Raw genomic sequence first — 7,054 nt, 5'->3', positions numbered from 1 at the left:
GGTTGCTGCAGTATAACTGCCACTGTTTTTGCAGGATCTCCTCCGCCTGCATTGCTGCTACGCTGCGCCACGGCTAATTGGGTATGTATCGCTCTAGTGAGGAAGTGATCAATGAAGCACAGGTGATGTCATTTAATGATAATTATGCTTAATTGTTTACCTTTACTAGGCTGCAGCTAAGCGTGTGGTTTCTTGGACGCCACCGCTTCCCTGGACTGGCTGCTGTTTCGGCTCTCTGTTTCCCTACGGCTCTTTTCCGGCTCTCTTTTGTTTCTTCAACGGCTGTACTGCCTTTCCTGTGGGCTCATTGTGTCAGCGTGTACTTTCTGCGGCTTATGGCCTCAGTATATTGGATTTATTGGACTGCACTTTTGGCCTGAAAGCCCTAGGCTACAAAGATTATTGTGGCCTCATATTGTACATGTTTTAAATACTGTTTTGTGGAGTGAGTGAGTGTGCGTGTGTGTGTGTGTATTTTTAATAGTGTATATTGGTCTGGTCACCAGGTTGTTAAATTAAGAGTGCTAATTATCTGTTTCTTTTGTGCAGGTTTGGTGAGCCTCGGCGGCAGTTTAATCCCCGGTGGTGGTTCACACATCCCTTTTTTCGTTGGTGTTGTGTCACAGGTGTGATTATTTGGACCCCTTTTTCTCTTTTGATTTTCTGATTATTTCTTATTTTTGCCTGCCGCCATGGTAAGCCAGCCTACTCTTTATTGTTTAAGTTGAGTGCTCCTGATTTTCTATTTTTAAACTGTGGCCTTGACCTATTTAAAATTAATATAAGTAAATAAAGAAATTGTTATATTTTTGGAAACTCGTCTTTTGCCCGAGTGATTTCGAACCTGTGCCTTGAGTGTTTAATTGGTCCTTAGTTGATCATGTGAGTAGAATGTCCCGGCGGTGAAATTCCCCTGGGTGGCGTTGTCGCAACATCTATCTAAATCCTAGCCATTCATTTCCATTCCTTTCATCACGCCACACATGTTTCTGATTATTGGTGTTTTGAGTTTTGTCTTTGATTTTGGGGTGTCCCACTGCCCGTGAATGCCTCTGATGAGGCAATAGGCTGCACCTGCCAGGTTCTCCCTTACTTAGACGGGTCTGTCTGCAGGCTGCAAGAGAGAGACGTGTCGCAAAGTAGGCGTGTCGCAAAGCTTCGCATCACTTTGTGACACACCTACTTTGCGACATGCCTCTCACCGGCAGTCACGGAGAAACACACGAGATATAAGATTTGAATCTTCAACCATGGCGGGTCGTGTCCACACTGTAAGTTTTAGCATATTTCATGTAATGTAAACGACTTGCTGCATGTTGTTGTTTCATAGCTATGGTGATAGGCGATATTATAGTATGTAATATTATTTCATTGAAGAAACAGAAGTACACCAGCCTGTTGCTGTGTAAACGTCACAAAAAGAATGAATGAACGTCACAGTGTGTGTTGTAATAGGGTGACCAAACGTTCTCTTTTGTCTGGATATGTGTACTATGTGTACCAAGGGTGTTTTATAAATTCGTGTAAATTCTCTGCTGTGCTCAGTCCGTATGTTTCGGTGTTTTATAAATGCTTTTCACATTATTTCATATTACGTATTTATGTATTTGTCAAGTAAGACTTGAAAAGAGAGCTATTATTTTGTTATAAGTTGATATGCTAATACAGAAGAGGCATTATGTAACCGTATTTTCTTTAAATAACAGTGATCTCTGGATTGGTCCAGAGAGAGAGGTCCCTGGATTGAAAAAACAGGCAAAGACATAGAAGTAACAGTCTTCAAGATTGCATTACGTCATCAGAAGATAGGGAATCAAGTGTTGCTGTGTCCCAAAAAGAGGGTGGCCTGCAGTGAATATTGTAACTATTTTGCTCAGAACTTTTTTTAGTATTAATATGCACCTCCGTATAAACTGACTTGGCCCATCAAAGCAACATCATGATACCATGATTTTTAAAATAAATTGTATTAGATAAATTTTGATATTTGTTCTATTGTGGTGCAGCGGCTTCCGAGACAGACACATGCAAATGACTGTGGCATTTTTATGATAATGGTAAGCTTTCAAACATGGAACTTTCAAATTAGCTGAACATATTTTCAGTACCTTAACCTGTTTAATGTTTCTGACACAGTACGCCTGGTACCTCATTCTTGGTGCTCCATTTGACTTCACTGTTGTAAGTTGAACCGATAATTTGATCGTTACAGTTCCTGTAAGTTTGACAAACTAGTGTGGATATTTAAAGTAACAGCAACATACATGTACATGAAGTTAATCATTGTGGAATGTGATCTTCCTAGAAGGACAACATGCCAGTTCTGTGGAGATGGTGGTGTTCCGTTATTATGGAAAACCTAATCCTGGAAGGGTATGATTGATTTAACCTTTGTTAGATCAAAGAGATCTAACAAAGAGATCTAACAAAGGAGATTAGATTTCTTTGTTAGAAAAAAATATTGTTATATTGTATCCCTAGCTGGCCCTTTAAGTATTATGACTATTTTTCTTAGTTTATTTTTTGTTTCTTCAGGCATGGGAGAAGGTTTGCCCATTTCACTAAGGAGGGAAAGGACATGATTTCTGGCTGTCTTTCACCTGTTTTCCAACTGAAGCGGAAAAGAACAGATGATGAAGACACAGATGTAAGAATATGTGACAACAACACAATGAGTGATATAATATGGCGACTTTACATGTATGTGTAATTAAGACCTTCTTCAAAGGACAGTGTTGTCACCAATAACCCTAACAGGCAACCTTGGTTTAAGGCCCACTGAATGGTCTCACTAGGAAGCACACCATAGTATTTGTCATGTTTGTCCTTTGTTTCATTTTATTAGTAAGTTTGAACCACTGGTCATAAGCCTGACACACAATAATAAACAGTTACACTAATATTATAAATCATACATCAGCATTGCAGATCAGAGACCAAGGGCTATCTAGAAATAATATCAGAAGTAACTGAGATCTAGACTTTAATAAAAAAAAAAATCCCCACAGTTGAACAGAGACAGAGATGCATATTATAATAGACGATATTTGAAGACATATTAAGTGTTTTCTTTTTTCAAATTTCACTTATTGTCACCATGAACTTGTGAAACGCTTGCTGCTTGCGTCAGCAGCATCCTTTACAAACTGACAAAAAATGGACATTTGGAAGACCGCCGACTATATCAATAAACATTTAGTGTCGTTTTGATATGTTTATCTTGGAATGTTCCATCTATTTAGAATCATGACTGGGAAGACAATGAGGTGTTGAAGGTTGGTGAAAAGCCACCCAAGATCTATTGACCCACATTTTGTAGAATTATTTGTGAAAAATGAATTTTGAAATTACAGGAGGAAGTGAAAGCGGCACAGCGGGTTCGCCAGCTTCACCGTGCTGATCTTATTGACTGCATGAAGGGGAGCATCTCTATCAGGAGAAACCTAGAGGTAAGTATATCAGCATGAAGACATAAAGGTTATGTCATCAGTTACATTTCAAAATGAAAGCTTCTATTAAAGTAAAATCTAATTAGAGAAATTTTGGTCACACTGCCAATGTGAACAACCACCATCCACTAAACTGACAAATTGTTTTCAGGCTATAATAAGTGGAGATGTTCCCTCATCATGGGAGCTCAGGAGAGAGAGGCCAACCCTTCACTTTGAAGATGAGCAACTCGACCAGGTTGTCTCATTCTTGTTTAAATTAATCAAGGAAACACCAGGAGCAAGGCAACGAACAGACTGGGTTGCCTTCATTTTTGATGTCCTTTTGCCAGAGGTATGACAAGATTGTGTTGTTTGCATGAAGTGATTAATGAATGAATGTGAATGTCATGTGTGTATTAAACACATAAATGTTTAAGACACATTTATGTGTTTAATACATTTATGTGTTTTATCCAAATGAACTATAGGGGAAACACTGCATCTTAAACTTGGAAAGTTTAAGGGAAATTTTTAGGAAATTCTTTTCAGATTGAAGTTAATAAAATATTACATATATTTTCCTTTTGTTAGTCTTCCAGTGAAAATTAAAGGACTGTTAATTTGTGATAGCTTTTTGTTTTGTTTTTTGTTTTGCAAATTTCTTTCTTCTGGTCTAGGTGACAGTTCTGGCCGAAAGACATCAACTGACAGTATCAGAGGCTTTAGAAAGGTTCAGAAGGGGTCCACAATATGAACTATGGTAATAATAATATGTGAACAATTGATGATGATTGATGATAATGAAACATCTACTTGAATACCTTTTTATTTTTATTTTTATTTTTTTTTACAGTGAGATGAAAATGTTGGCAAACAACATGATGAAAAACCTGTCGGAGGAGGGAACAGTAAAGCTGAAAGCTTTAAAAAAAAAATATGAAAACAGCCCTCTCTTCTGAGGCATTCCTCCAGAGACTTTAGATTTTTCATCCTACACACACTCATACATCACTACTTTGTTGTACTTTGTTTTACTCTATATTTTTATCCAAAAAAGTTCACTTGTTTATTTGTCTTTTGGATGATAGATTTCATTTTTCAAATTAGAATGCTGACAGGAGCATGTGCCAGTGGATGCAATGAGCTCTTAATCAACTTTGTTTCTCAGCAGAGCAACACATACTATAAAGGTGAGGAATGTAATTCACTTCAATTGTCATGGTTTTAAAGCTCTGGCTGACTATCATTCTTCATCAGTAAATGAATGTAGTTACCTGACTGTTGTGACGTAATGTAATGTAATGTGACTTTTCTGTTTATACAATGGGCTTATTTAGTTTAATTTAAATATGTGCACCAAGTTGCAGTTTTATTTCAAACATCTGAATGGTGCAGCTGGGTCTGTTGTGTTTACAAACGCTGCTAAAAGCGATGTGAGCTTTAAGTTTTAATAAAGCCACAGCAGTTACAAATAACTTGTCACATGTTTTCCTTCTTTCTTTAAGGGACCAGAACAGGTGTTGTACAATGAACGTGGTGTTTTAGATGTCAGTGTCAAGCAAATTACATCCATGTATTATTAACAACTTTTAGAATGACAAAAAGAATCATATTGGTATCAGGGGCCTATTTCACGAAGCAGGTTTAGTGAAAACTCTGAGTTTGTTAACCCTGAAATGAGGGAAACTCAGAGTTTTCCGTTTCACGAAGCGAGGTACCTCTAACCAGGGAATGCGGGGTAACTCGAGCCTGTTTCACAAAGAGGGGTAACTTCAACTCTCAGTCAGTTACCGCAGTAACAGACTCTATGACTCTAACCTGCTCGCCAGCAGGTTTATCTGAGAAAACCTCGAGTTTCTCTCCGTCTCCGCCCTCTTTCAGCCACACACGATGTTTCATTTCCTCATTCATTCAGTCAGTAAGCGAGCGAGTTTTGGCGTAGAACAGCTTTTATTAACAATCCAGGGGATAAAGGAGCAGCATTACTGCACAGATAATTAAATATTCATCGGTAGATTGTTATCAGACCGAGCATAAATGTTCTCGCATTTCCGGACAATTATCGGTTTGAGCGGTACCGTTTCGTAATCGTTTCAAGTCCATAATCTACATAAACAACCTAATCCGTCCTTACATTTACATTACCAGCCGCAGTCATGCTCTCACATCCAGCAGATATTGTGTGTTGCGCTGCGGTTCTTTTCAAATGAAAGTTTTTATATGATGTCGGAGATGCAGAGCACTACAGTAAGACAACTGTATGCAGGATAGTCAGAAAAGTTTTCTGTGTGATTGGCTGCATAGATGCACATACTTCCCCATCACAGCTCCCTCGCATCATGAATAGGAAGTCCATTCACAGCATAAATGTGCAGGTAGGCTACAGGTAGACTGACTACTGTTTCTAAATGTTGAAGACTGCATCATAGTTCAACATCTATCATTCTCTGCACTGTCCAGATCATATGTGATGCTGCATACATCATTTCTAATGTGGAGGCCACGTGGTCTGGGTCTGTTCATGACTCCAGGATTTATGGAGAGTCTAACCTGAGCAACAGACTGCAGCGTGGTCAGCAGCCTAAAGACTTTCACAATAGAATTCTCTTGTCTCTGTCCTTTAATATACTCTGATGTATCCACTATACATTACAGGAGAGTTTGATGGCCTTCTGCTGGGTGACAGGGGTTACCATGCCAACCCCGGCTGATGACCTCATACCCTGACCCTGAACCAGGCCCCCAACAGAACTTCAACCGGGCTCACTGCAGGACCAGAGCCCGGGTGGAGATGACCATAGGCCTGCTGAAAGCCCGTTTCCAGAGCCTACGTCTCCTCAGGGTGACCCCTGAGAGGACCTGTGATATTACTGTCGCATGTGTTGTTCTTCATAATATTACCACTATTAGAGGAGAGCAACACCCTGCCCTACAAACTGAAGACCCAGATGATGACCCCATCCACCTGCAGCTATCCAGGACAGCAGAGCAGTCAGAGACACCATATGCAATAATCACTTTACAGTTTAAGTCACCATCATCACCACCACAGCAAATAAAGACATGATACACATTGCATTTGGTCTTCTTTATTTCCTACAAATAAAACAGATAGTTCAGTTAATGTTCCAGTAGTTAACATAATTCACCTGTGACCATCACCCACCTCTAACTTGTGCTCCAGTCTTTCAATTTCCAGATCTGCCCTCCTAATCTGTTTTTTGGATTTTTCTCAGCAAATGCAGTTTGTAAATCCGTTTTACTGATAACTGGGAATACATAGAGGACATTCAATTATACAGTTGCACATGAATTCCACAGAATGAACCTCTGGTGTTTCCTGAACATCCATCTCACTGTGTCAATCTGTGCAGTGGAAGATGAGGGACCATTCTGCTGCTGTCCAGCCATGCTCTGTTAAAAAGGATGAGAATGTGCAATACTTCAGTGTAGGGTAAATGTCACACTCTATATTCCACCCAAAATCTGAATGAGAAGAGAACTATCCGTAACATACCTCTATATGCCTTTCTGGATCCCCCTCTGTAAAGGCAGCAGACACAGTTTCATCCTCTTCATCCTAGATCAGTGACATGTTTCAGTAAACTTAAACTACCATTTGG

The 7,054-nt window shown here is 39.4% G+C and overlaps 1 long non-coding RNA gene across 8 annotated transcripts; it reads left to right on the top strand.

Moving 5' to 3' along the window:
• Positions 1–1,114: 1,114 nt before the first annotated feature.
• On the top strand, positions 1,115–6,509 carry LOC110945655 (uncharacterized). Of its 8 annotated transcripts, none has more exons than XR_007946623.1 (9): positions 1,134–1,271; positions 2,007–2,057; positions 2,137–2,181; positions 2,306–2,373; positions 2,536–2,647; positions 3,354–3,449; positions 3,601–3,783; positions 4,109–4,191; positions 4,285–6,509. It is a non-coding gene; the product is annotated as an uncharacterized LOC110945655 (long non-coding RNA). The 8 variants fall into 8 exon arrangements; XR_007946620.1 differs by having other exon boundaries at positions 1,135–1,860; XR_007946624.1 differs by lacking the exon at positions 2,007–2,057 and having other exon boundaries at positions 1,138–1,271.
• Positions 6,510–7,054: the final 545 nt, after the last annotated feature.

The sequence above is a fragment of the Acanthochromis polyacanthus genome, chromosome 14 (genome assembly GCF_021347895.1).
Source record: "Acanthochromis polyacanthus isolate Apoly-LR-REF ecotype Palm Island chromosome 14, KAUST_Apoly_ChrSc, whole genome shotgun sequence".
Classification (NCBI taxonomy): Eukaryota; Metazoa; Chordata; class Actinopteri; family Pomacentridae; genus Acanthochromis; species Acanthochromis polyacanthus.
Note: the sequence above shows the minus strand (reverse complement) of the source record. Positions and strands in the feature narration are given on the sequence as shown.